This window comes from Trachypithecus francoisi, unplaced genomic scaffold (genome assembly GCF_009764315.1).
Source record: "Trachypithecus francoisi isolate TF-2019V2 unplaced genomic scaffold, Tfra_2.0 Lachesis_group10, whole genome shotgun sequence".
NCBI lineage: Eukaryota > Metazoa > Chordata > Mammalia > Primates > Cercopithecidae > Trachypithecus > Trachypithecus francoisi.
Genome location: NW_022681455.1, coordinates 92,562,701 through 92,587,985, shown reverse-complemented (window position 1 = coordinate 92,587,985; position 25,285 = coordinate 92,562,701). Strand labels below are relative to the sequence as shown.

Sequence of the window (25,285 nt, the reverse complement as noted above, 5' to 3'; positions counted from 1 at the left end):
CAAATAAGGTAGATACTTCAATAGTTCTGACATCATCCGTTACATACATAGATAGTTGTAACATCACCCTTTGTAACTTTCTGAATTTTTCAATTCTACAGGTTTCATTTAAAAATACACACACATACAAAGCAGGGTGACATTTTCATCTTATAAAACTCACCCTTTTATCTCCTGTAGGTGATTGAAGAAACCACCCATGGGATCATGACAGAAGCCCCGGTGACAGTCTTCTCAGATTGAACCACAGTACTAATGGAGATTACTGAAATTTCTATGTTGTTTTATCACATTGAAATCAATGGAAAACAAAGGACAAGAAAGAGCCAAACAGACAATTTTCCCCTCTCATCTCTATGATGTGGTCCCTTCCAGTTCTTCTGGAAAAGTCCAGAGTGCCAAGCAAATACACTGACTGTGGGGTCCTGCTGTGCTGCATCGTGGCTCATTTTGAACCTGTGGTCAATCTAGGAAGCCATCTCCTTAGATACTTTGCATCATTTCCTTTCCCTCCCCTTCACCACTGGGGGCTTGCACTTCCCAAATAAAATATCAACAATTCAATCCATATCCCTGCATTCTGGACCCTTAGCACACTCCCACGGCCCACATGCTGGTGAGGATGTTGAGTTCATGTGGAACCTTGGTAATTTTGGTTGGAAGTATGTTTCTAGAATCAAGGCAATATGGTTTAGTCAAATTCAGATAAGATTGTGGAGCAACATGTCCTAGATTCCAGCTTTGGCTCTAGACCTTATAAACCAATCCTGTGGCCTTTAATCTCTCTCATCAGTCTAATGGAAATCATATTACCTGCCTTCCTTATCTGGAAATGTCATTGTCTGGACGGAGGGAGGGAGGGAACAAAAGAACAAAGGGACTAAAATGGCGCATTTCCGGGTTCTTCATTGTCAACTTTCCCGTGCCCGGGAAAGACACAGGTCGACTGCGCAGGCGCAGTCTGAGGTCTGACGAAGAAAATCGAAACCTACCTAGCCGCGCCTACCACCCCGCCCCCGACCCACCTATGTCCCGCCCATTGCCCACCCACTCCCGGGCCCAGGACATAAAAGCTGCTCCTGGCGGGCGCGCGGCGCGAACTTCTTGGCCCCTGCTAGTGTGCGGACTTAGGAACCTCACGGAAGAACGCCGGAGCGACTTCGTCAGCCTCCACCGCGGGAGACGGGTGAACCTCGCCCCTCCTTCACATTGGCAAGTTAATAAAGTTTTCTTTTACCCTGCTTACTTGCCTATTCTCTGGCACTTACTCTGGTGGTCATCTGGAGTACTCTGGTGGTCGTCTGGAGCAAATCAGTCATCATCAGGATCAAGAGAGATAAGGTTTGAGAAAGTAATGTGTAAGCCATTAAGTAGATGACCATTACTGCTGTCAAACAGGAATTTGGTGCAATGAACTCTGTTGCCATTTTCTGTCAATACAAATTCAGTGTTAAACATTTATACAGTTGTGAAAACTTCACGTAGGTTGTGTGTGTGTTTTGGCTTTTATACAAATGATATTTTACCAGAGCAGTGATCAAAAAATTATGACTCACAGGTGAAATTCTAAAGGCAGTCCTTTTTGTAAATAAAGTTTTATTGGAACTCAGTCACTTGCATTTCTTTACATATTGCCACAGCCACTTTCACACTACCAGGGCAGAGTTGAATATTTTCAGTTGTGACGGAGACTGTCTGGCCCAAAAGCTGAAAATATTTACTATTTGGTCCTTCATAGAAAAAGTTTGCCAATACCTCTACTAGAGGAAATGCTACATACTGTGTCCCTTTCGGTTAACACTATGTATGAGAGCTGTTGTCTTCAAATTTTGTTAGAAGGTATAAAATATATTAGTATGTTTGAACATGTATATAATTTACAAATACAAACATAAATAATTATATCACAGTGCACGTGTCACTAAATGTGTACAATTTAGCCATGTTACTCCATATGGATCTAGCTGTTTTGCCTGAACGCTTTGCGCGGAGCTGCGTTACTTGAATTCACCACAGTGTAAATATCAATTCCCCTTTCAGTAGTATTTGGGCCAGTCCCAGTCTTCACCATTGCAAACAATGATGCAGTGAACATGCATGATTTGCTTTTGTACAGACGCATGGCTACTTGATAAAGCCTGGTGATAGGAACTCATTCTGACCTTGTCCAGGTTGGAGAACTGGATACAGCTAGTCAAATGCAGACCCAGACACAATTGGACCATTGCTACATTATTCTTGGCTGACTGCAGATGTGCTTTACCTGCCTTGATGACAAATGCATTACACTGAACATTTTCATGAGTTTCAGAAGACAAAGGTGAAAAAAGGTCTCAAAGATTTCAAACACATAGAAATCTATAGGAAGGAAAAACAAACTAATCTGAGGTGCCTCTGACTCTCCCTACTTCTTCCCTGTCTCCATTGTTCTCTGACATCAGCAGAACCTTCTCCCTGGCACTTTGCAGGGAGAACTCCCCTCACCCCTTTCCACCTCACCCATGCTAGCTGACTTTTGTGCCCTCGATGCAGCACAGCAAGACCCCGGAGTCAGTGCATTTGCTTGGCACTCTGGACTTTTCTAGAAGGACCGCAAGGAGGAACCACATCATGGAGAAGAGAGGGGGAAATTATCTGTCTGAGTCCTTCCTGGTCCCTGCTTCTAACTGGTTAATGTTCACTCCATGATGAGCTGACTCTTCTTCCACCCACTTCCAGGTGACCTCAGCTGCCCTCTGCAACTATAAATATATCTTTCAGAGTGAGGAGAGAGGGTTGTACTGCTTATGTATGCTCAACTTGGTGATACGTTTTTTTATTAGAGGATTTTTCTCCTTCCTGTCCACTAAAATGGTTTTGCAGAAATGATAAGAAAACCGACCACAGTTCTCTGAGAGCCTCCTGTTCACAAGGAAGATGGAAAAAAAGGAATGTTTTTGAGTCTCTGGCCAAAGCCAATGTGCAATCAAGAGCCACTCACAGGTTAAGCATTTGTGGCTCCTCTGCCAAGTGTCCAATGTGCATTCTCTCATTGTCATCACTACTATGAAACAGGCACCTGCATTTTCTAGATGAGTAACTGAGGCTACGAGATGACTAATTTGAGGAAATTAACTGGAAGAATACGTTGTCAAGCTCAAAAGTTGTGCCTAACTTATCTGCCATCAAAACCAGAGTTCATAAACACAATGTTATACTACCTGATAATTATCATATTTCATTGTATCTAAGACCTCACTGATTAAAGGGAAACCATTATGTCATGTAGGATTAAGATACTTAAAGAAAAAGACTGCCAATTACATAGGCTCACTGCTTTCTCATCACTCAGAATTTTGACTTTTTGCCTGGTAAAACGTTTATTTTAAACACATTTAGACATACCATTATTAGAAAGGTGAAATATAAGTGAAATAAATGTGTTGGGATGTTCCTAAAACCTTGACATTTTACCTACTAAAATTTAGTTAAAACTTATTTAGACACATCTTTGTAGAAAAAGAAATAAAAGTGAAATTCATTTGTTGGGACATTCCTAAAGCACCTGCACTTTTGAATAATATTTCACCTGGGTTGTCAATGTCTGCAAGCTTGATACCACTAAGCACCTTGGTGATGAACTGTGGGAGAATTTGCCATTGTCTCAGAAAGTTTTTTGCAAGCCATTGCAAGCCATTCTGCACACGTTAACACCCATATGCAGACAATGACAACTCCCTCATGACTGACACCTGGCCAACAGTGATTATGATATACATTCCAATTTCTGGGAGGTGAAAAGGTGAAAATACTCATTTTAGAATCTACGAAGTATAGAAATTTTATCCCTGGTCATAATGTTGATGTTAACTTCCATTTAGAATAAAATGTTTTCCTCTCATAACCCAGGGAATTTCTGCTGGCTATATAGGCTTCTTTGGGGGAAATAATGTAGAACATTTTCCTGTTGCTGGTTTCAGTAATCCCAGCCACAGCATTGATGAACTGGATTATTGTATAGGCAAACTCAACTCTCTCCATTCTTTGCAAGCTATGAGATTTAACCGTGTTTGAGAAAGTTTCTGGCGAAAACTCCTGGGCTTTTAACTTATGTGGAGTTTTAAGTACAATTCCTCATCTTATCTAATCTGATATCCAAGGATAGCTTTGTCAAAGCAGAGTCAAGTATTGGCAATCCCTCAGAAATCTCTGAAGAATGAATAACAGAAAAATGATTTAAAGCTGAACGATTTAAGTAGAAGTTTGAAATCTTTTTAAAAACTGAGCAACGGACCCCTTCTGGAGTCTGCTAATGCCAGCTTTGGAATATGAATAGAAAACCAAACTCTGAGAGCAGAGATGGATCTTGGATATCATCATGTCTCCTGTAAGAGGTGTATCCAGTTCCATCCTGGGTGGATAATAAAAGAATGTGTTGATTCCATGGGAGATTTCACACAAGAACAAATTCTCTAACCTGTGGTAACCTGCTCAGTGCCTCCTTCCCTCCATAAAAAATGAGCTCAGATTTTGGTTGGTATTATTTATATTTGACCTTGGAAGATATGGAAGAATACAACATTGTCCCACATGTAGCGAAGGCATTGCAGTGTCCGGGTTAAAAGTATGGGTTCAGACCCAGGTTCGAATTCCAGCTTTGGTGCTTAGGAGCTATTTGACCCTGGGGAAATTATGTAACTTTTCTGTGCCTTTGTTTTCTCATACGTACAATGGAGAAAATAGCTGTGTCAATTGAATGGTATAGTTTTGAGGACTGAAGATTAATAGTTGTTAAGCCCTACCTCATAGGAGGTGAACTTGATAGGTACTGTTTTGTTTTCCTTTTCTTTTTCTTTCTTCTTCTTTTTTTTTTTTTTTTTTACAGAATTTTGCTCTTGTTTCCCAGGCTGTGGAGTGGCACAGTCTCGGCTCACTGCAACCTCCGCCTCCTGCATTCAAGCCATTCTCCTGCCTCAGCCTTCTGAGTAGCTGGGACAATAGGCGCATGCCACCATATCCTGCTAATTTTCTATTGTTTTAGCAGAGATAGGGTTTCACTGTGTTGGCCAGGCCAAGGTCGAACTCTTGACCTCAGGTGATCCATCCACCTCAGCCTCCCAAAGTGCTGGATAGGTATTTTTAAAATAAAACAAAAGTAACAGCTGCTCTTATTAATTCGAGTTCTATATAAACTAAATTGGGATCCTTTATTATGTCACATACCCATTGCTTTCTTCAGTTTCTAAAGAAGAACAGTGAATTGGCATCACTGGACTATTTTTCCTTCAGATGTTATCTACCTCAGAAGATATACTTACATGATTTTCCTAAATTCTGATAAATGGAAATGAGAACTTTTCTTCTTTAAAATAAGTCAGTACAATTATAATGGCCATTCCAGTTACCTAACCAATATTTTAATTGAAAACATAAGTAACATCCAAGGAAACAACACAGTAACTCACTGAATATGGAATGAGGGTCCGTCATGAAATAGACAACATGTATGTGAATACAGTATGTATATTCAATTTTGTTTTTGGTTGACTTTGAGTTTGTGCTTCTTCCTCCATCAGGACAGAGGGAACCTACAGGGTCTTCCGGCAAAGGCAACCTGGACATTACATTGAAAAAGAAAAAAAAATATCGAGCACCAAAGTCTGAGCTCTTTACCACAGGATTTAAAGCTCTTCCCTGCAATGCTCTATTATTAGAGGGACTCAGCCCTGCTCCAAGGGTTGCTTCCCTTTTTCCTGTTATCTTCTGGCGAAGTCCTTTTCAGATCTGGATTTCTGATGGAGAGAATCTGTGTGCCCAGAACCCTTTTCTTTCAGTCAGGCTGCTTATTAGAACTTCAGCCAACCTTGCCCCAACCATAGATAACCCCTTGCCCACAAGGGGGTTCATGGAACCACACAGTGCTGGCTCCATGACCAGGGCATGAACAGAGGCCATGTATGCATTGATAGGAGCATAAAAGGCAAAATTTCCTATGGTAGCAAGCAGATTGACGTGTCTGGTGCAGACACTCTGTGCCTCCTTTACTCGTTCATGTAGGCAAAATTTAGCAAATCATGATGAGCACATTTCTTTGTTCTAGAAGTTTCCTATTCTCAACTCAGAATTTTCAACCTAGATTTGCAGTAGAATATAGTCTCTATCAGAGCAAGGACATGGGACTGAGTCAGCCCTCTTTACCTCCATGTCCCCAGTGCCTTTCATATTGCCCATGAAGGACCATGACTCCATATTTAATGAATGAATGTGTTGTTTCTCTGAATGTGACTTATGTTTTCAGTAAAAATACTGGTTAGGGAACTGGAGTGGCCACCGTGATTGTACTGATTTAGTTTAAGGAAAGAAAGAATAAAAGACAAGTGAAATGGAGGAAGAAAAGAAGAAAAGGGAAAAGGAAAGGAAGAAATAAAGGCCCCAGTTTCTCTAGATTGGGAGTGACTTCCTACTTGTTTAAATGGTTGACTGTGGTCTGGAGCACACCTATGTGCTGAGTCATCTGACACCTCGTCCTACCTAGTAACTGCCAAGAAATTCATGTTAGTTGGAGAATCCATTGGATTATAATTGCAAATGAATATCCAAAGTGTTCTTGTTTTTTCCCCTCTTTTAAAAAAGTTTAATAGTAATGATTGACTATCACAAATCTTTTACCTCAAACAATAGAAATTGCAACAAAATGAAAATCTCCTTTTGGCTTCTTGCCCTTATAGACTCTCTCTCAATTCTTTAATGTAGCCTCTGTTAACAGGTTGGTATGTGTGGCTCCAGTATAGTCTTCAAAAATAGAATACAAATATAGGGGTGTGTGGGTGTGTGTGCATTACATATTTACAAGAATCTGACATGTTTACTAAGCATAGCTCTCAGAACACACACTTAAAGGATACATTTCTTTTTTTTTTCAATAAATGAACATGATTTGCCACTGAACAGGAACTCAATCACAGAATATGGAATGAGGGTTCATCATGAAATGTCCCCCAGCTCCCAAGAGTTCTATCAAGGCCAAAAGGTCTTATGAAGCATTCGTCAGATGTTTTCCGTGATGACTTACGTCATGGAAGCTCCTGGGGTCTTTTTTTTACCCAGGATCCTGCTGAGATGTCCATGGTCTCTGTTTATATAGTCCCTTCCAGAAAGTCTTGGGAAAGCCTTTCTTGGTAGTGAGGACACATGGATGGGCAAAAGGAATGGTGATATATCATTTAAAAAGGCATTTCTATCCTACATGTGTTCATATTGTTTCAGGAGAACCAGAAATGAGCATATCACGGTACATATCTGTATAAAAACTAATTGTAGTGAACCTAGAAAACTATCCCCATACTAACTATGAAGTTACATTGGTCATTTTATCTTTTCTTTTTGATAGTGAATTAATAGATTTCAATAAGCACAAGGAGAAAGCTGAATAAGCCTCCTATCTGGTTCAGGCTCCATGTATATGAAGTTCTTTGCTAATGAATCCTTTTTAGTGGTGCTCACAACTAAGCTGCATAATTCAATATAGGCACAAAAATATCCAACATAGAGTGAATCATTACTTGAATTGTGAGAAGGCACTGTCTGCCCTGTAAAATGTCCTCTAGAGTCTCCTCATTATGCTTTCTCTCCCTTTCCTCATTACTTCTCAGGTGTATTGATTAGGTTTGCACCTTTCCATTTTCTTTTCCTTCTGTTTGTTCTACTCTTTGTCCATATTTTCCTAACTGCAGCAGATGTTCAGCCCACTCCTTTGCAAGGGATGAAATTTCTTAATGAAACAATTGGTGATAAGAACCCGGGCTCTTCACATGCTGTCAATATCTGTCTTTCAAATTTAAAGGAGAAGCATGAACCTTGTGAGCTTGGATGAGACAAGTCACTTTGCAATTTAAGCTGATTGGTTTGAACAATGTGTTTGAGGCACTGAAGGAGGGGGTAACTTGATTCATTTCACATCACATACCCTACTCGAGTTCCATCCAATTTCTGAGTCTTCAGCTAAGTCAAGGAACTTTCAGAGATTCAGGACTTACAAAGTACATGTGCAGTCCAAGAACATTCATCATGTTATCTTATCTGATAGTGCTGCTTCCCCTTCTGTTCACCGAAATAGAAAAGTCAGTGCATGTGGGTGATGTGCCCTTCGTACTGCAGTATAAGGCATTTGGCCAAGTTGACATGCACTGTTGGGTGTGAGAAGTCAGTTTTATCTTTCAGCTTCTAACATTTCTATCAGTTGAAAGTGCAGCTGCAATCTGAAATCTCAATATCCATTTAGGTAACATGTCCACCTCTAAAATTTGTATTAGAGTAGCTAATAAATCTGGATATCAATTAACTTCTGTGCTAAGGGTCAAGGAGGAAAAGGCAAGACATTGGAATGCTTCATCTTTTCAGTGTGTGGTCCTGGTGGCTCTTTGTAATTATCCACTCCAATCTTTTCCATGATCATAGATGTAAGGCTATGGAATTCTGACACATTTGTAGCCTGTGGAACTCTTTCTGTGACATATAAAACTCTCTATATTTAATGTGTACACCATAGCCAGTTTGGGGATAATTATACACCTATGAAACCTGTATTAGTCTGTTCTCATGCTGCTAATAAAGACATACCCAAGACTGGGTAATTTATAAAGAAAAAGAGGTTTAATGGACTCACAGTTCCACATGGCTGGGGAGGCCTAACAATCATGGCAAAAAGCAAAGGAGGGGCAAAGGCACGTCTTCATGACGGCAGGCAAGAGAGCATGTGCAGGGAAACTGTCCTTTTATAAAATCATCAGATCTCATGAGATTTAAACAGCACAGGAGAAACCCACCCCCACGATTCAATTACCTCCCACTGGGTCCCTCCCATGAAACATGGGATTATGGGAGCTATAATACAAGGTGAGATTTGGGTGGGGGAACAGCCAAACCATATCAAATCCATTACCACCATTAAAGCCACAGACATATCCATCACCTCCTGAAGTTTTTTCCCACCTCAGCTTGTGGTGCTCTTTCCTTTCTCTTTTATAATTTCAACTTTTATTTTAGATTCGGGGGATACATGTGCAGGTTTGTTACATGGGCATATTTTGGATAGTACCCAATTGGTAGATTTTTAATCCTTTCCCCCTTCCTCCCTCTCCCCTTTAATAGTTTCCAGTGTCTGTTATTCTCATTTTTATGTCCATGTGTACCTAATGCTTAGCTCCCACTTATAAGTGAGGACATGTGGTATCTGGTTTTCTGTTCCTGCATTAATTCACTTAGGGTAATGGCCTCCAGCTCTATCTATGTTGCTGCAATCAACATGATTTTATTATTTTTTATGGCTACATAATATTCCATGGTGTATATGTACCACATTTTCTTTATCCAGACCAACACTGATGGACACCTGGGCTGATTCCATCACTTTGCTATTGTAAATAGTGCTTCAATAAACATATAAGTGCATGTGTCTTTTTGATAGAATGATTTCTTTTCCTTTGGATACATACCTAGTAATGAATTGCTGGGTTGAATGGTAGTTCTGCTTTAAGTTCTTTGAGACATCTCGAAACTGCTTTCCACATTGGTCTGCTTCTCAAGTGATGACTTTTCGTATTTTCTAATCTTGGACCAGAGCCTAGAGATAGAACATTTTCTTTTTTCTTCTCATTGTTTTCTCTAGACCATTTTCCCTTTCTTCTTCCCTAAATACCAGTTCCTTTGAGATGCATGCTATCAGCACAGCTCCTTTTTGATACAGTCATCTATTAGTGTTTGAGCCACCCCACATCCCATTTATTGATAATTTAAACAGCAATAGGTCTCTCACATAGTCACATGTTTATTATTTGGGGGATATTTTATATCTACAAGAATGATCCATCCAGTCTGTTGACATCTCACATTCTTTCTTCTCCCCCTTCCAAGGGTCATTTTCCTTCACAGTGCCTGTTTAGCCATCTATTTCTATGATATTACCCCAGATTTCTAAGACTGTTCCCATTCCTTTCATTTATCTGGGATGTTTTCTCCAAACCTCTCATGACATGTTCTTTCAGTTATTCAGGTCTCTGTTAAAATGAAACTTCCTTAGAAAGCCTTTTGGAGTATGCTAAGATAACCATCCCGTCCTAACTTCTTTCCTCCCTTTCTCTCACACTGCTTCATTTTTTCCCTGTACCTTTTATTACCATCTTGACCATACATTATAGAGGAAAACATTTCCTGTCTCTTCCTATAATGTATGTCCATAAGATAGCATTTTATCTGCTTGTTCACCACCATGTTCCTTGCACCAAAACTCTGTCAATTCATATTAGACTCTACATAGATATTGAGAATGAAATAATGAATAGATTATGTGTGTTTATAGTTATGTACCAATTTACCATGAAGACTTTCAGGCCATTAATGAATTATCACACTATCTCAATCCTCATATGGTAACTTTTCTATATTAAGAGCGTTCCTGGGAATAATTTCCATCAGAATTTTTATATTTCCCCACTTGAAATTTTTCTGATGTGATCTAATTAATCTGGTAACATTCATAGCTTATGCTGAATTGCTGTGTAGATTCCTCTTGGGAGGAATTTTGAAACAGGCAGGCTAGCTCTTTATAATATTTCTAGCATAAGTTTTGATAATTATTTTGCTGCTGGACAAGCAAAATTGCGTTGATATCAAAGATGAGGGAACATGGGTCATTCTTGTGAATGAGAAAATGTATTGCTTGCTTAACTTTCAAGGAATACCTTTAGCTCCTTCTTAAACTATGGGTCAGTAGCTTTTCCTGTGTTTATGTAGCAGCTTTATTCATGGGCCTGATGTTTGGCCTCTTCTGGGGAGTTCTGATATTCTGCATCAGAAAAATGCTCTGCTTTGTGTACAGAGATGATCTGTTGACCTGCTGCCACAAGGCTCTTGCTGGGCTGTTTCACTGAGGTGAAATTTTTTTCTAAGGCATTAATAATTCTTTTCTGATTTTTCTTGTGATCAGTGGCCTGAATTTGTAATATGTCTGGCAGTACCCAAAGACATAGACCAATGCTGGAAAAAAGAAAAAAAAAAAGATTTTCCCCTTCTGCAAACCTAGTTAAACTTTATATAGACTTCAGCCTGATTAACTCCTTTTTGTTTTCTAAGCAATTCTCTAGCACACTCTTAAGATTAAGATTAAGATGCACTGAGTCCAGGAGTTTGAGACCAGGCTGGCCAACATAGTGGGACATCATCTCTAAAACAAAAAAATGAAAACAAATTAGTCAGGCATGGTGGCATGTGCCTGTAGTCACAGCTACCTGGGAGGCTGAGGTGGGAGGATCGCTTCAGCCCTGGAGGTTGAGGACGCAGTGAGCCATGATCTTGCTACTACACTTTAGCCTGGATGATGGAGTGAGATCATGTCTCAGAAGAAAAGATAAAACAATAAAAAATAAAAAGCTTCAATGAAGGCCTTCCCTAAAGTAACTTCCTCTGAAACTTAATTTTATATTTTCACAAAACCGTAAGGTCTCTGAAGTTGAGTAGGAAGGCTTCTTCTTGTACTTTTTCATAGTTCATATTCAACAAATACTAAATAATTGATTAAGTAAATAATGAAAAAAATTGGATATGAAGAGAGAATGCATTGTTTTTTTCACTGAGAGAGAATCTTTTTATGTTCTTTGGGAGCTTCCTTGGTAGAAGTTTTAAAAGTTCCAACTGGGAACTTCTCTGCCTTAAACACGAATCACTGGCCTGGTGAGCCAGGTAAGATATTGATAGCACAAATTCCCATGCGAATATGAAGGGGAAATGCATGCATATTAGCATCCCTCCATGATTATTCTGAAAAAAAAAAGAGAGAATGACTCACCGAAGTGGAGAAAAGTGACCAGAGAGCAAAAAAGAGCTAAGTGGGTTATGTTTTGGTTAGAAACTGGTTGGTATTAAATATGAGAAATATAAGAATATAGAATTTTTTAAAAAGAATTCTTGTGACATCTGTATGATTTTCTTCATTTTCTTAAGAGTATGTACTAATAATATAAATTATTTTCAGACTTTTTGAGTATTGCTATTTTATTGAATATATTTTGTTATCCTGTGGGGCCTGTTTTATGTGGCTTGCCTATTGTGATTCATCACTGGTGTGATGAGAGGATCACCTAGGCTTGCTCTGGATGTTCTGGTAATCAGGGAAGGCTTCCTGGAAGGGAGAGTATTTTACCCAAGCCTTGAAGGATGGGTGGACTATGAATTAATACAGATGACAGACAGAGTTTCCAGATAGAACCAATGATTAAAGTGATCAAAATGGTAAAGATTAGGGAGCAGGGAAGAGCTCAGTGTGGCTGGAATCTTTTGCCTGGAACGTGTCCTTTACACCCAATCATCATGCCAACACTCTCACACACACACTACAACACCTTCACCTGGTGAACCTCACTCCCTTAGGAGTGAGTAACCTTACTTAAGCTCCACTCCCTCCAGGAAGCTTTCCCTGATTTCTCTCCACACAGTGCTATGTGAGGGGCTCATGATGTAAACTCAGGGGGACCCAGGGCTTCTATTATCAGAGCACTCATCACCCAATAATGCCAGTGCCCATTGCCTCTCATTTCCAGGAGGACAGACAACTCTTGTTTATCCTTATATTTCCCCCAGCATCTATCATAGTACCAGGCATATCATAAATCCTTAATAATTGTGTGTGTGTGTGTGTGTGTGTGTGAGAGAGAGAGAGAGAGAGAGAGAGAGAGAGAAAGAGAGAGAGAGAAGAACGGGGTAGAGAATACTTTTGAAACAAATCCTGAGAGACACAGCATGGAAAACACTGGTCTTCTTACCTGCCAGGTGAGTCAACTGTTCAGTCATAAGCTCCCATTGTTGGAGGGAGTCTTTAGAAATATCTAAATCATCCCCTCTTTGTAGCAGACATTATAGAATTGAGGATAGAGGTAATGAGAAGGAAGGTATTTAAGAAAAGCATGGCCGGGCACGGTGGCTCACGCCTGTAATCTCAGCACTTTGGGAGGCCGAGGCGGGCGAATCACAACGCAGGAGATCGAGACCACGGTGAAACCCCTTCTCTATTAAAAATACAAAAAATTAGCCGGGCGTGGTGGCGGGCGCCTGTAGTCCCAGCTACTCAGGAGGCTGAGGCAGGAGAATGGCGTGAACCCGGGAGGCGGAGCTTGCAGTGAGCCAAGATTGCATCACTGCACTCCAGCCTGGGCGACAGAGCGAGACTCTGCCTCAAAAAAAAAAAAAAAAAAGAAAAGCACACAATCTGTTTCAGCTGGATCACTCTTTTGGTTACCCCTCTGGTGCATTTTCCCCTGTCCCACGTGGTTACTTTGCAAATAAAAAATGTAGCATTATTTTTATTTAAGAACCAGAAGTTTGCAATCCAAGATGCAAAAAAACTGAAGGAAAAAACCATGGCTAAAATGTCATGCCCTGAAGCATAGCTAAGTCTCACAGAAGTGACAGAATTCATTTGCTTGGAAATATTAAATATAGAATCCAGTCAGCAAACGCCCCTCGCTTCTTGCTCCACAGTCTATTGTCACTGTTGTCAATCACAGCTGCTCCATCCCTCGCCCACTCACATTTATATTGAGTGCACCTGTATGACTTTAAGGTACAAGAAGCCATAATAATAAGGGATTTGGAGTAAAGTTTTTCTCACACTGAATGCATAAACCCAGTAAAACATTGGTTTAAAATAAGAGATTGACGGGTGATGAATACATTAATCATATTGGTGAATATATCAATCAGCTCTACAAAAAGATGTGTTCTTTTAATTTTCTTGTGAGTTGTAAGAGCAAACAGACAATATGAACTTCTGACTTCATGGGATCTTCCATATCTATTCATCCAACACTAACTTAACATGATAGTTCCTTGGGGTGTGGCAGCAAACAACAGACATGGCCATTTACTCTAGGACATCACGGTGTGATGGGTGGATGTATGGTGAACATATAATCACAAATGTAACCATTAGTTCCTGCAGTGCTGGAAGGAAACATGCAGACATCCCAAGGACCCATGATGGGAGAATCCATTCAGGTAAGGGCACCCTCCTAAGGAAATTACTCTTAGGACAGTATATTTGTTAGGGTTCACTAGAGAAACAGAACCAGTAAGATGAGATAGATAGATAGATAGATAGATAGATAGATAGATAGATAGATAGATAGAGCTAGGTAACAGATATTTTAAGGAATTGGCTTACACAATTGTGGAGGCTTGGTAAGTTCAAACTCTCCAAATCTGTGTTAGTTTGTTAGGGTTGCCATAACAAAATATGACAGTCTGGGTACCTTAAACAACAGAAATTTAGAAATTTATTTTCTCACATTTGTAGGGGCTAGAAGTCCAAGATCAAGCTGTCAGCAGGTTTTTGTTGTTGTTGTTGTTTGTTTTTTATTTTTTCCTGAGGACTCTCTCTTTGGCTTGCAGATATCTGTCTTCTCCGTCTGTACTCACATGGGCTTTTCTGTGTGTGTGTGTGTGTGTGTGTGTGTTGCATGCACACGTGCGCATGCATCCCTGGGCATCTCTTTGTATGTCCAAATTTCCTCTTCTTGGACAAACAGCAGTAAGATTGAGTAAGGAACCATTCCAGTGGCTTCATTTTAACTTAATCACCTTTTAAAGACCTTCTTTTCAAATACAGTTTCATTCTAAACTACTGGAGTTTAGGGCTTCAGCGTACAAACTTTGGGGGGAACACAATGAAGCCCATAACAGATAGGACCTGAAGGGTAAGTAGGGTTTGCACTGGTGTGTTCTGACAGTGAGACTCATCACAGCCACATTCTCTGTGGGCACTCGGGATGCATTCTATCTGGTCAAAGTGGAGCATTCACTGTGGTGATGAGCTCCTGGTGAATCTATCCAAGGTACGAAGGAGTTGGGGAAAGAAGGTCCCTTTTTCTCAGAGAGAAAAAAATCTTAAAATGCCCTCCAGCCTCTTGCTAGTGCAAACCTGTTGAAGTCATTTTAACCCACATAATTCCAAAATGAGCTTAGGAGGTAAGGATCAGTATTGCCCCTGCCTCAGCAATGAGGCAAGTAACTCATCCAAGATCATATAGCTAATCAGGTGGGGAGCCAGGATGTCTAACCACCACACAAGAAGGCTTGTCTCCAGGCCAGAGCTCAAGATCAGCAGAGTATGAGCAAGGAAGGGTGTGTGGTGAGAGATGAAGCTGGATAGGGGCCTTATAGGATTCTAGAAGGAAATTGGGCTCTACCTTGAGATCAGTGGGGAGCCTCTGAGAGATTTAAGAGTGAGAACGATAGGATTAGAAGAGTCCTATGGCTGCTATTTGAAGAATAGATTATTTAAGGACAAGAATGCAAAGCAGGAGACCAAGGAGGAGCTTTCCACTGTTTTCTAATGAGAGAGGATATTGACTTAGACTATAGGAATAAGTAAAAATTCCAGATGTATTTTGAAGGTGGAAGAGACAAGACCTCATAATTAATTAGATATTGAGAGAGAAATATTTGAAGAGCTACGATGACATGATTAATTGCATATAATATTCAATTATATATTATCAAGCAAAATACTTTCAAATTAGAAAACATCATGATGATGACAAATAATTTAAGATAGGCTGAATATATTTCATTTGGTCTAAATAAAATGCCCTGCTGTCAGTTTGTCTCCTTTGCCTCCACTCCCCATACCCCATTAAGGAAAATGTTAGAGAAAGAAAATGTGCTACACAAAAGTCAGATTACAGCAAAGTCTAGGGTAATTGGCTCATACTCCAGTTCAGTTCCCATAGTTTCTGTGCATGTACCTTTTTTTAAACATCTACAGTATGTGGAGATATAAAATGAGTCCATTTACAGTGACACATTTAGCTCTAAGATGTGTTATCCTAGCCAATATGTTCATAGATGAACTGCCTTTTTGTAAAGTGTGTTTTCTTTATTACTGTGAAAAAGAGGTTTGGGGCCCATCATGAGGAACTGGGATACAGTGAGATTCATCCTGGGCACATGCTCTGTGGGCATGGAGGATGCATTCTGTCCAGTCTGCACTCCCTGTGGTGGTGAGCTCCTGGGTCCAGTTCCAGACTGCTTTGCAGCCAAGCTTCTTTGGCAGGGTTTGCCAGTGCTTTGTCATGGGGGAAGGAGGGTGGGATGTGAGCTCTGCATTGGGTCCTAGGTGAAAACTGTGCCATTAGTGAAAAAGATCTGTGCTGAAGAACATTAACTGGAGTGAGAAGCAACTGATTAAAATAAAAGATTGAAGAACCAACAGAATAGAGGCTCCCTGCTCCTCCCCACTACACTGCATGAATAACCTGGCCCTGAGGACATGCCTACAGGACTGGGCACCACTGGTCCTTCAGGCAGACCTAACTGCATGCCCATTCCTGCCTGCATCCTTACCAAATGGCATTTCCCACAGCAGAGTCAAAACCATTCCAACCCTGTGAGGACAAGCTCAAGTGTCACTGCCTCCGGGAAGTCTTCATCAGTACCTCTTTCCTGGCTCATCTGTCCTGAATTCCTCTAGTCTGCTGCTTCCTCCAGCCTGGCATCATGGGTGGTGCTCTGGGATCTCTGTAGGTAGCACAAGAACAAGGGATTAAATAATGTCTTACAGTGAGGAAGTCACTGCCTTTCAATTCTCTCTCAATTCTTATCTTTAAAGCAAGGGGAAAAGTTCAGGTTTGGTGCTAATATGTCTTTACTAACTCTCTGATACTTGCTAGCCATTTTTTCTTAATAAAGAGAGAGCAGGCCTTGGGCTTAGAGGCTTGGCAGCAGTATCTATCCGGAATTTAATAAGATTGTTTTATTTTTCGGATACTTTCTATTTATGGCAGAGATACCAGTGTTCCACTTATGTTTGTGACACAGATCTTCCTTTAAAAATAAATATACTTAAGTAAAAAGGGGAGTTAAAGGGAAATGTTAAGTGATAGGAGTGGAGTTAGGAAAATATAGCAAACACAGTGAATGACAAAAGTTTAATCAACACAGATCTAGATAGCTCTCATACCCTGATTCACAGATAGGCAGGTCTCCACATTCCTAGACAACTGAGTCCCGAAAGGTTGTGGGAGAAATACGTGCAATAGGCAAACTTATTACGAAAGCTAACAAAATTACATTTCCAGAGTCCAGCATCTATTCTTTCATTGTCTTCCTTTACATTTGAACTCCTAGTCAAATGTGGTCTAAAGAACATTCAACTGAGGAGGGAAACTTGCTAATTTTCCCTCACCGTGTGACGCCCATGCTTGAGCTACATGAAATTTAAGAGAATTATTATTACACAGTGATATAATTATTTCATGTACTATCTTTTTCTTCTTCTTTATTTTTATTTTTTAAACGCAAAAAAGCAATAAAATGGCCATCAATCGCATGAATACTACTCTAAAAAAATAACAGTGAAGCGGAACCTGAACTGTTGGCTGCCTGGCAGTGCCATATTGATAGCTTACAAGCATCAGATACAGAAATATCAATCACAGGTGGTGTAGAGGTGTCTCTGTACAGAGCACAACATTGTATATTAAAAGGATGTTGAGCCTTTATAATTATTGATATGGTTTTATACAGTGTAATATGCCCATGATAAATAAGAGCTCATACTTGATCTTAATGAAGTGCTATTTTATATTACTTATTGATTCGTGTTTTTCCCCCAACAGAGTGTTAACCTTCTGAGACTTGGAGACTCATCTAAATGCTTTGACCCCCAGCCCCTCTTTGCAGGGTGCAGGAGGATGTGTGTGCTCTTAACCTTTACAGCAAATCTCCTCTTTTGGATGGAGTATTGCAATTTTCTTTTAGAGGATCACACTTAGTCCAGTTCAGTGTAGTTTAGAAGGGGCTGACTTCATCTCTGTTCCACGGGTGGACACTTGATCCACTCTGGTTAAGCAAAATACTGCATCAGTGCAACTCATTCGTGAATGGGTACATGATCCAAGCTGGACCAATAAGAGCCCTACCTAGAGTTTTGCTTGAATTGTTAGGATAAAGGAATTTTCTTTCCTGAAGCACCAGGGTTATTTTCTAGAGAAATCATGACCAAGAGTGAAGCCAATGCATAGAAAAGCAGAGCCATGAGTAGTAAAGAAAGCCCAGATAATCCTGTTTGTGCTCTAGTTCAAGCCATTTCTGGAAGTATTACTCTAGAACTTTTCAGTCATATAAACCAACAAATTCCCCCTCCACCTCTTTAGGTTTAAGCTAGTTTTGATTGGGTTTTTGCATTTTGCTCTGGAAGAGTCTTCACTAATACATCTCTTCTTCCCACAAGTACGGTGCCAAGCATGTGATGTGTATTTGGTAAATACGTGTTGATTTGAGTGCTGCAAGTTCCCCTATACTTAGAGAACGGGATGGTGTAATCTGTTTTTTTTTTTTTTTTCTTTAATATACTTTAAGTTCTGGGATACATGTGCAGAACATGCAGGTTTGTTACACAGGTATACACGTGCCATGGTGGTTTGCTGCACCTATTGACCCATCATCTACATTAGGTATTTCTCCTAATGCTATCCTTCTCCCATCCCCCAATCCCCTGACAGGCCCTGTGTTGTGATATTCCCCTCCTTGTGTCCATGTGTTCTTATTGTTCAACTCCCACTTATGAGTGAGAATATGCAGTGTTTGATTTTCTGTTCTTGTGTTAGTTTGCTGAAAATAATGGTTTCCAGCTTCATCCATGTCCCTGCAAAGGACACGAATTCACAGGATGGTATAATCTAAACGTCACTTGAATGTGAGTGCGAAGATTTAAATCATTGCCTCATTCAGCACATGTTTATCAAGTATTTCCTTAGTGCCAGGCACTGTTCTAGCTTCTGGGAATATTGTAGTGAGCAAATAAAGCCCAATTTTAATGGAAAGAATATTCAACTAGAAGAATATATAATATGTCAGGTGGTGATATATTATATGCAGCTATGAACAAAGACTTGCTACCAGATAGGTGTGAGACCTTGAGAAAGCCACTTTATCGTTCCAACTTTCAGTTTTCTCATATATAAAGAGTTGGAGTTGCAATTCTCTCTCTCTCTTTCTTTCCCCAGGAACACAACCACCACCCACACGAATAATATTTCCATTTCTTAACACACTTTTATAAACCTTAAACCTGAAGCACACCTGAAAATATATTTGCTGGTAGCTGATATTTCTAGGAAATTTTATTTTTTCCTGTGTTTATTGGTAAATTTGTCTTTGTACAATTTTGAGATCTATGAATCCGTTCTTGTTCAAGTTTCCCAGAAATGAACCGGATTCCCATGGGGATTTGGGGCTGCCTCAACTAGCTGAATTCCCTTGAGGTCTTCACCTGAGAGTGCTGTCTGAGTCTACCTGTTCTGTCTGCAAGCTTTTCCTGAAATCAATGATAGTCGGTCGCTCAGTCACCTTTCATTTGGGAAAAAGCTTCTGTTATCTCTGAACCTTGGCTAAGTTGAGACATCTTTTTCCCACTACACAGCTCTCAGTTAATCACTTTACTTATCACAATCTCTAGTCTTGCCTGCCTCTTCCTGTAAGTTTTCAGAGCCCTCAGAACTTCTCTCCCAGCGGAAATGGTCTCAGTAGCACTACTGCTGCTGCCTTTTAAAGTGATACCATAAATAAAATTTGGTTCTGAAGAGTGAATCACATCCTGTGCTTCTCAAGTGATGTTTGTAGACCTTATTTCTATATTTGTATATTATTTGAAAAAATATTTATTAAGCATATACTATGTGCCTGTGGATGCTGCATTGCTGTGTTTTCCCCAAACCCCTTCTTCTTCTCTCCAGTAGGAGTAGGAGAGAATTAAATTTGCTTTTGGGCAGACACCTCCTTTTCTCATCACACTTACTGTTCTCTCCATTTTGCATACTACATGCACACTTAGCCCACCGCTCCTTATTCCTATATCTCATCACAGCTAGAGGTCCAGTGCCTCCTTTCCAGACAATTGCCAGGATGTCTTCCAGGCCACTAAGACATCAGGCTCTTGGAAAAACATATCCTTTAGTTTTTTCTAAAAGCCTTTTGGAAGACGACTGTGAGCCTTTGGGAGGGACTCCTCAAGAGGTGATTTTGATCTTGGGCATATGGTATACCCTTCATAAACCCTTCCTGGGCATTCTGCTCATAGCATTAGCTTATTTCAAGCTAAAAGCCCTTGAATGGTGCGCTGAAGGGATTCCTCCTCCACTTATCCCCCACCTGCCCTGACATTGGTAGGCTGTAGTTTGGGAATCTCCAGCAGCGACAGCATAGTTTGTCTAATCCTAGGTAGCCCTATTTTAGTTCCATCCTGCTGATTAGGTCACATGGCCTCCACCATGTTTGTCTGTAAAATGCATGTCAGAATCACTGCTCTGGTTCCATGACCATGCTATTTTGTGCCATTTCTCCTAAGGAGGGAGACTGCATCTGATTTCTCTTATTCTTCCCAGCACCTTCTCACTGCTTTGCATGCAGAGAGTGCCCAGTGAATGTTTTCACAATTGGGTTTTGAATCAGTTACTTGGATAGCTGTTGACAATATCCCAGCTTCTTGATAAAGTAAAACCTTATGTTAGTCATTGAATTTCTATCAAAGGCATTGCAAACTGGTTATTGATTTTCTTTTATAAAAAAGAGAAATAAATCTACCATTTGATACTTACTGTGGCACTAAAATGTGAGCTAGGGCAGTCACCTATAACTCAAAAGTCACATGAAGCACTTATTAAATTAAAAATAAAAATAAGAGAATAAACATCAGATCGGGATTTAGTTAACTTTAAACAATAGCTAACTGCACGATCTTGAAAGTCTGGAGCCCTCTCCATAATTTGGGGGATGTTTTGTTGGTTTGTTTGAGATGGAGTTTCACTCTGTCATCCATGCTGGAGTGCAGTGGCACTATCCTGGCTCACTGCAATCTCCACTTCTTGGGTTCAAGCAATTCTCCTGCCCCAGCCTCCCTAGTAGATGGGACTACAGGCACCCATCACCATGCCCAGCTAATCTTTGTATTTTAGTAGAGACAGGGGTTTTACCATGTTAGCCAGGCTGGTTTGAACTCCTGACCTCAAGAAATTCACCTGCCTCGGCCTCCCAAAGTGCTGGGATTATAGGCATGAGCCACCACCCACAGCCAATTTTTGGGGGTTAACTCTTTGTTTTTTTCCTCTTTCTCCATTGCTCATTCACATAGGCTACCTTAGAGCTGTCCCACTCTATGTCAATGTCAGCATGAAGCTCAGTTTCTTCACTGTTTCCACCAAAATTCATGTACACACAGGCATTTTGTGAATTTTGTAACATGAAAGAACTGGGATAGGTATGAGAGAGAGTGCACGGAGAGCATACATGTGTCTATCTTGATGGATATGCCCATCCTCTTTCCTTTTATTTTCTTCCTCCCTCCTTCAGTGGAGAAACTACTTAATTCTCCCCCTTGTTTCACAACTAACTCTTCCACCTATATGTGCGCCCTCTTCAATCCAAATCATTTTTCTGAACAGTCCACTTCCTAAGAGTACTGGTATAATAAAAATGTTCCCATCTTATGATGCAGAAAATGGGTCTCCCATATTTAATATGGGCTTCAAGTGGAGTTGCTGCCATCTGAAACTCCACTTCTGCAAAGGACAATACACTAGAAATGGGGTGAAACTTGCAGATGGAGTGAAACACTAAAACACCAAAAAGTTAGAGGAACTGATCTTCAGCACCCAAGCTCCAAAAGAAAGCTGATCAACAGCTGATTCCCTTGACTTCTGCTTCCACTGGGCAGGACCTGAGAGACCTCTGGAGACTTACAGCATGAAATCTAAAGAGCCACATGTCAAGAGTTAAGTGCCTAGCCTGGGGCAAGTGCCTTATGATGGGGATGTCTCTTTACATCCTACCTGTGCCTTGAGAAAGAAGTCAGAAGCTTTCCACGAAAGGTTATATAATGAGTCTCCATCAACGCCCTATGGAATAGGCTGTATTAAAACAAATGCAGTAACTGGAAGCCCTATCTTTACCCACCAGAAAGGTCTTTTCCCTCCCAAATGGTAGTGTCCCAATGCAGAAGGCTAACTGCCAGAAGTTTATTGCATGCAAGTGTAGCAATTTCTAGTTTCCGCAGGAAGAAAATTAGATGAAGGGTACTCGATAAATGCTTGCAAATTATGATGCTCTGGCAGCAGTAGTGCATATCCATGCTTGAGCCCAGCATGGTGCTGACTCGTGCTCTTCCAGTGGAAACCTAGCTACTCTGCCAACACTCCTTGCTGTGCAGCCTTCAATGAGGGTTTCCTCTTAGCTGCAATGCAGCCTTGCAGTGGCTTGCTAGAAGTGTAGAGTGAGGCAAGCAAATAGTGGAGAATCATCAACTTGGCCAAAGGAGTATTGGGTAAATGTGTTAATTGGATTCTAGATGAAACCAAAAAATATATTAGATCATGGAACCTCCAGGGCTATGGTCTCTAGACCAGGGATCAACAAGCAATGCGACCTGTGGGCCAAATCTGGGCATGGCCTGTTTTTGTACAGCCTGTAACCTAAGAATTATTTTTACATTTTTAAACAAACAAAGAATATGTGGCAAAATATGTAGGTGGCTTGCAAAGCCTAAAATATTTACTAACTGGCCCTTTACATGAAAAGTTTGCCAATTCCTGCTCTAGGTCAATAATATTCAATTTTGGCTACACTAAGATCACCCAGGGAATCTTTAAAAACAAAACAGCACAGATAAATAACTCTGCCTTTGAATAGCAGAGAACATACTTTTCTTCTGTCTATATGCACACTCAACACAGAATACCTCTGTGCTCAAACGTGTAGGGTCCACACCAATACTCTATGGATACCAACTGGGTTTTTTATGATTCAATTCAATTCTGACACTTACCAGGCTTACCAGCAGATCCCACAGGTTAAGGGCTCAATCCCACAAGACTGCTCCCACTTCAAATGTTGATAGAAAGTCCAGGTTGTCATGTGTGCTTCTTACCAATGGCTGTAAATCAGAGGTTCGTACCATTCCCTCCCAGGGTTTGACCATTTGCTAGAATGGCTCACAGAACTCAAAGAAAGTTCATTTGCTACATTATTGCTTTAATATAAAGGATGCAACTTAGAAACAGCCAGATGGAAGAGACAAGTAGGGCAAGGTATGGAAAAGGGATGTGGAGCTTTCACATCCTCTCTGGGCATGACCTCCATGTGGTCAGCAACCTGGAAGCTCTCTGAAGTTCTTCTGTTAAGATTTTCTTTTTGGTGGAGGCTTCATTAGGTAGACATGATTGATGAAATCATTGCCCATTGCAAATTAAGTCAATCTCCAGCCACTTTCCTTTCCCTGGAGGTCAGGTAGGTGGGTGGTGAAAGTTCTAACCCTCTAATCACATGGTTGGCTCCCCTGGCAACCAGCGCCCCCCATCCTTAGAGGTTTTCCAAAAGTCACCTCTTTAGCATAAACTCACCACTTAGGACATTCCAAGGGCTTTAGGAGCTCTGTGCCAGGAATAGAGACCAAGAGCAAATATATATTTATTATAAATCACAATATCACAGCTCTAAACTAACCTACTGAATTAGGCTTTCCAAAATGTCATCTGCATTTTTGTAAACCTCCTCTCCAGGTAATTATGATATTTACCTATGTTGAGACTGATGTATATGTTTTACTTTTAAAAAGATCCTCATTACAGACCTTTGCACTGTTCCGCATTTAGTGGAGAGTCAGATCTACAGTGGATTAATTACAGCTTGTTTCAGCAGAAGGGATGTTTGAGGCAGGACTGATTAAGTGAAAGGCTCCAAGAAAGCTTTTACCTTGCCCAGGGAAAATCTGAAGAGTTACAACAAAGCTGACATTTATTGAGCACTACTGTGTTTGCTAAACACTTCATGTACATTTTCACATTGATTCTTGCAGCAACTCTATAAAATAAATTATCACGAGGTAAATGAGGCATAAGAAGGTTAAGTAATCCATCCAAGATCTCCTAGTTATTAAGTGGCAGATCCGGGATTTGAACCTGGGTATGCTGTACCACCAGGCTGTCACTGAGAGGAACCTCCAATACCTGGAGATCTGATAGACCATCTTGGGAGTCACGGGGCACAAAGCGTGAAATTCATTGGCTGATACTCTTGCTCTTACACAGGGCCTCAGATGCTGGAGATCTGGGGCCTCCTTTCTTGGAGAGGATCAACAGGGCAGGGGGCATCTGGATCTTAGCCCCTCACTCACCTGCAATATTTCTCTGGTTTTGTAGGCTCCCATCCTTTCCAGGCCTAAAATGCCACACACAGAACTCTACCCCTTTAGACCTCAGGACATCGTAGAAAGCATGCACCTACTCACTGCAGTGAAGGTTAGGCAAACATAAAATATAACCCCAATGGTGCCCTCTGGAGTTGTCCAGTGCAGAGGCTCTGATATTGCTTAATTCTATGGAGGAAACTGAGCCTTAGTGAGATTCATGAACTTGCTCAAAGTTGCAAGGATTCTAAAGGGTAATGGCTGTCTAAGGCCCATCCTCCTTCTGTGATGTCACAACTGCCCTGACTGCTGCCGGTTCATGGACTCATCTGATTCCGAAAGGTCTCTTTTCCCTTCTCCATTTCATTGGAAAGTCGCTGGGGGTTTTCCCAATAAAGGAACCGTCCAGTGATTCTGGTAGCCTCCTCGTGAGGTTTGGGTATGAGCTCTCCTTTCTTCCATCTCTCAGTGGCCTGGTTCCTGTTGAAGATTTTTCCCCTTCAAGGAGGCCCAACTGCAGCCACATTGTCAATTGCTCACCGGTTACCATGGAAACAGGTCTCAAGAGGGACTGCTTTTCTCCCTCCCTGAATGAGGCATACAGGGCTTTGTGAGGGGCAGCGCTTCCCCTTTCGTGGCCAGGAGAAGGACTGGCCTTGGGTGATGAGGTTTATACTATTTTACCTAGGGACTCCCCACTCTTTGTCAGCATGACATTGCCAATTTCTCATTCTGGAGAACAACTGTTCTTACTTGGAGACCACATCCTCTCTTTTTTGATGGTTAAAAGGCCTTCTCTTTTACAAAATGATTATGATGGTAGAAAGAATGGTTTAAAAGATATCATCACTTTAGTAAAGTAAAAAGTTTGTTGCCACACACAACAACATGGATACGTCTCAAAATTCTTCTGATGGGTGAAAGAAGCCTTGCCAAAAAGAGCACATACTCTGTGATTCCATTTACATAAAATGTAAGAAAGTGTAAATTCATCTAGAGTGACAAAAAATCGGATCAATAGTTGCACAGGCTAAGGCGGAGGGAAGGACAGATTACAAAAGGGCACAAGGAAATTTTTGC

The 25,285-nt window shown here is 40.7% G+C and overlaps 1 long non-coding RNA gene across 2 annotated transcripts; it reads right to left on the bottom strand.

Moving 5' to 3' along the window:
- Positions 1-1,200: 1,200 nt before the first annotated feature.
- Positions 1,201-24,451, bottom strand: LOC117088758. 2 transcript variants are annotated; one of them, XR_004439305.1, is made up of 5 exons: positions 24,194-24,451; positions 22,847-22,954; positions 21,855-21,920; positions 16,464-16,545; positions 1,201-1,430 (listed from the first exon to the last, which is right to left on the bottom strand). It is a non-coding gene; the product is annotated as an uncharacterized LOC117088758 (long non-coding RNA). The 2 variants fall into 2 exon arrangements; XR_004439304.1 differs by lacking the exon at positions 1,201-1,430 and adding an exon at positions 15,884-16,140.
- Between the last annotated feature and the right edge of the window lie 834 nt (positions 24,452-25,285).